The sequence below is a fragment of the Oryza sativa genome, chromosome 4, assembly GCF_034140825.1.
Source record: "Oryza sativa Japonica Group chromosome 4, ASM3414082v1".
Classification (NCBI taxonomy): domain Eukaryota; kingdom Viridiplantae; phylum Streptophyta; class Magnoliopsida; order Poales; family Poaceae; genus Oryza; species Oryza sativa.
Window position 1 is genome coordinate 27665937 of NC_089038.1, and position 4734 is coordinate 27670670.

Sequence of the window (4734 nt, forward strand, 5' to 3'; positions counted from 1 at the left end):
TACTTAATTAATTATATGCTAATATTTTTTTATACGATTAAAAAGCTAAAGCTAAAGGCACATTCGAACAAAGCCCAAATCAGTGAATCACTGAACCCTTCACGCGTCCATGTTCCGGACACCTTCCTGAGGAGGCGGACAAATTTATGGACGCACGAAGCGCATATGTTCAGGAGTGCAGACAATGCAGGCTGATGCATCTGTTCTCGACTTCTCGTGTGGTTTGGAGAAGTTGATAGTTAGGGCCCTCCATGTCGTGCCCCCCTCATCACTTCATTTAGTTTGTTTTCTTCCTATCATTGTGGGGGTACTAGTATCTCTTACCCGTCTCTCATCCAGCAATTTTTTTTCTGGTGGAATTAAGAGGTTCACTTTCAGTTGAAGACAAGGCCTTTCCCTGAAGTTCTGAGAAGACTGGTACGGCGGCAAATCTTTACATAGGACTAGAGGCTGGGGCGCCGCCTGCACGGACTAAAACGACAATCAGTCGGTAAATAGATGAGGGAAATCTATGAAAATTTGATAAGCGACATCATAGATTACAGTTCAACTCTTGTGGATATCAATAGCATCGTAATTAGTATTGCCTTTTTCCGTAATAAATATCCTACTACAGATGGACACTTTATTATCAACGTAGAGCATCTCTGTTGAAATTTCGGTTCGTTACAGACTCTTGGTTCACATGAATATACAATGTTTTTATTACATAATAACCCAAAATTAATAGAAAAATAATCCCTGGTACACATTGCTATACACTTTGGGTTTTTGCAAATAGGGTAACTGAAGAATAATGGGCCCAACTTTTCAAGATTACATTCAGCATCCCATCATATTCTGAAGAATCCAAACATGTTGGAATGTAAGTACATGAAAACATACGTTAGCTAATGAAATCATATATTGAGAAGCACCTGCAGATATATACCATACCCTAATAAAACCTTACCGCACTAAGTGCCCGAGCACACGAAAAAATTGTTCATAGGTCAATCAGTGATAATGGAACACCAAAATTCCATTGATGTTTATTTATGAGCTAGCAGCTAATTAGAAGTGGGTAAAATTTACTCAGCTAGTATACCTCTTACAGGCACATGGGAACCAGCCTCTAGTAGGATTTGTTCAGTTCACGACACCGCAAACTCCAAGCTCCTTCAACAGAAGAAGGTCTTGGGGAATGGAATGGCACCGAGCAGAAGATGCTGATCGAACCAAAAGAAAAATACACTATCAAAGCACAGCAAACTAAAACTCCAAATGAATCAAAACATCAAGACTGCAGGAAAAGTAGTAGCTCCCCAACATCAATACTGGATCCACGTGCTGAAGAAGTTGGTGGAGGCGCGACCATCGGCCACCACGTGCGGCGAGCGGCTAGACCGGCCAGTTGACGACGACGGCTGCAGGTTACGACGATGACGATGGCGGCGAGGCACAGTTCCTCGCAGGCAAAGGAGAGACGAGAGGGGAAGAGGAGAGGAGTGTTCGCCTCGTCGCTTTCTCCGCGTCCGCCTCGAAGTCCGCGCTCGGCGACAACGGCGAAGCGAGGGGGGAGAAGGAGGTGGAGGCGCTCGGAGACGGCGACGGCGGCGGAGGCGGCGGCGACGACGGCGGAGGCGCGAGACGATGCGGACGACGATGGCGACGGCGCGAAGCAGAGGTGGCGGCGCGAGGGGAAAGCGGAGACGGCGGCGGTTAGGGTTTTGGGCTAGTGCGTGCCGTTTTGCGAAAAAACCCCTCAGCTTCCACATTTTAGAGCGCAGACCTAATTCACGGTTTTTCTCACCTTCTAATAGAATACCCGGATCTACGAAGGGCCTAAACGTAAAAATACAACTCAGTAGGGGTGGGCAAAATTAGACCGAACCGAAAAGACCGAGACCGAGACCGAAAAATTCGGGTAGTTGTTCGGTCCCTAACATCAAAAGACCGAATTTATTTCGGGTATTTCGGTTATTGGGCTCGGTTAACCGAAATACCCGAAAGGAATAAGTCCATTTTGCGTCCCTCAATTCTTGCCCTTTATCGAATTACATCCCTCAACCACAAAACCGGGTATATCACCTCCCCAAGTGTTAAAACCAGTACAAAACAACTCCCTTGGTGGTTTTTGATGCTGACGTGGCATCCTAGTCATTAAAAAAATTAAAAAATACGTGAGGTCCCACACGTAAGTGGCATTTCTATTCTTCCTCTCCACCACTCTCCTCTCTCCTCCCCCTTCTCTCTCCCTGAACAGAGCACGGCCAGGGGAGGCGCCGGAGGTGCGTGAGGTGTGGGGACCGTCGGAGGATGCGGCGGGTGCACGCCGCGAGGGAGAGGATCCGCTGTCAGTAGCAGTAGATGCAGGTGGTAGCGGTGGCGGTGGAGGAGAGGAGGATGCAGGGGTTAGGACCGAAGCGGAGCTCGAACAAGGACCCAACACACCAAGGTGGACGGCCAGGGACGGCGGATCCGAATGCCGGCACTGTGCGCCGCCCGGATCTTCCAGCTGACGCGGGAGCTCAGCCACAAGTCTGACGGCGATACCGTCCAGTGGCTGCTCCAGCAGGCGGAGCCGGCAATCGTCGCCGCCACGGGGACGGGGACCATACCGGTGTCGGCGCTGACATCCGTCGCACCATGCCAGGGCTAGAGCTAGGACTCTCATAGGACGGCCACATCGGCGTGCTCGCCGCACAGTCGCTCAGCCAGTTCTACCACCAGGTCGGCGGCGCCGGTGCCACCGGTCAACTGCCGCACCCGCACCACCATCACCAACACCATCAGCAGCAGCAGGAGGACCGGGAGGATGAGCGCGACGACGGCGAGTCCGATGAGGAGTCCGGGCAGTAGTAGGCGCACCGCCAATTGTTCATCCATGCATCTCACGTTGTCTCTTTGGAGAAGAAAAACAGAATTCCAGGAAGGACATGCAGCTAATGGAGGGGGGATGCTTTTGTTACTGTTGGGTTGTTCTTCATGGGGTTTTTTATGTCTGATTTTTTCCTCGTGTGGTGTCGAAGCTCGAAAGAGGCTACCACTTGCTCCGGCGACTTGTTGGGATGGATCATGATCATCTTCAGTTGTTACTCCTGCTGCTCCATGGATGGTCGCCGGTTTATCCCCCTCCAAGTGTTTAGGTGGCAGCTCAATCTTTTGCACTCCACAGTCAGCACATGACATGCTATTCGAAAGGTAGCTTGATGAGCTTATGTATTTTGCTGGAGGTTGGCGGCGCGGATAGACAACAGGAGGATGTGTTGCCGGCCGAGCAGATCGACGCCGTGACAGGTGAACCCTCCCCGCGTGGGCGCCGCGGCCGGCGATCCTCTCCCTTGTGGCATGCTCCTGCATCCTCCGGCGGTCCCCACACCTCCCACGCCTCCGGCTCCGCCGTCCCCGGCCGTGCTCTGTTCGGGGAGAGAGAAGAGGGAGGAGAGAGGAGAGTGGTGGAGGAGAGGAAGAATAGAAATGCCACTTACATGTGGGCCCTCACATATTTTTTTAATTTTTTTGATGACTGGGATGCCACGCCAGCAAAACCACTGTCAAAAACCACGAGGGAGTTGTTTTGTACTGGTTTTAACACTTGGAGGAGGTAATATACCCGGTTTTATGGTTGAGGGATGAAATTCGACAAAGGGAAAGAATTGAGGGAGGTAAAATGGACTTATTCCTACCCAAAATAACCGAACTAGCCCAATAGACTAGGAGGCCCAGTAGGCCAGTACTAAGCCCACTAAAATAAACCCTAAATCACCAACCCTACTCCTAGTCTCCCACTCGGCTCGGCTCCCTCACCCTCACAGCCGCACTCCCCACTCCTCCCTCTCGCGCCGCGCCTCCGGGCTCTAGCACCGCGCCGCCTGCCTCCACCGCGCCTGCGCCGCCTCCGTCTCCACCGCGCCGGCGGCCGGCGCCGCCTCCGTTCGCCCTGGCCCACTGCGTCGCCGCCGGCGCCGCCTCCGTCCGCCCTCGGCCCACCGCGTCGGCGTCGCCTCCACCTCTGCCCGCCCTCCGCCTCCCTCGCGCCGTCTCCGCCTTCACCACGCCGGCGCCGCCTCCGTCGTCCACCGCGCCGACACCGTCCTTCACCGCCTAGCTCGATTTGCTTTTCAGTTTGTCTTTCTGAATCTGCTTGATTTCCTAGTTGCATGTGCAGATCAGCAGATGCATCATCTCTCTATTGATCTATTGAGTTGCCTTTTGATTTGTCAACCATACATTTGTTGTTTGGCTTTTGTGATTTTTTTTGTTCAGAGACTTCTGCTCTCGGGTTAGTTCGGTCATGACCGAGACCGAACCGAACTAACCGAAGACCGAAGTGCTCGGTCTTCATTTTTTTTGGGACCGATCGGTCTTGAGTTTTTGATGACTGAAATTTTAAAAAGACCGAAAGACCGAACCGAATTTCTCGGTTAGACCGAATGCCCACCCCTACAGCTCAGAGGATGGTTGGCGAGGGACGCCGGACGAATTACGAACAAAACAGAGGGCTTTTTTGTAAATTTCCACCACGCGTACTGTAGCAAAACGCGTACGTGGCACACCCCATCGCGCGCCCCTTCCGCCAGCCTTTATATATTCCGATATCATGACACAGAGCGCTCAGTGACAACCGATTTTACGTCAAGGGGATGGAGCGACGGCAGATCCGGTGTTGGCGGCTTGGTGTAGTGGCGGAGCTGGAACCATATTAAGGGTGGTGCACTACTTTACTGTATAGATGGCGGCATTTACTCTAAA

At 52.1% G+C, this 4734-nt stretch overlaps 1 long non-coding RNA gene across 1 annotated transcript; it reads right to left on the reverse strand.

The window, feature by feature from the left end:
* LOC136356072 (uncharacterized) lies at positions 1 to 1731 on the reverse strand. The gene is made up of 3 exons (XR_010740718.1): positions 1310 to 1731; positions 1088 to 1208; positions 1 to 471 (listed from the first exon to the last, which is right to left on the reverse strand). It is a non-coding gene; the product is annotated as an uncharacterized lncRNA (long non-coding RNA).
* Positions 1732 to 4734: the final 3003 nt, after the last annotated feature.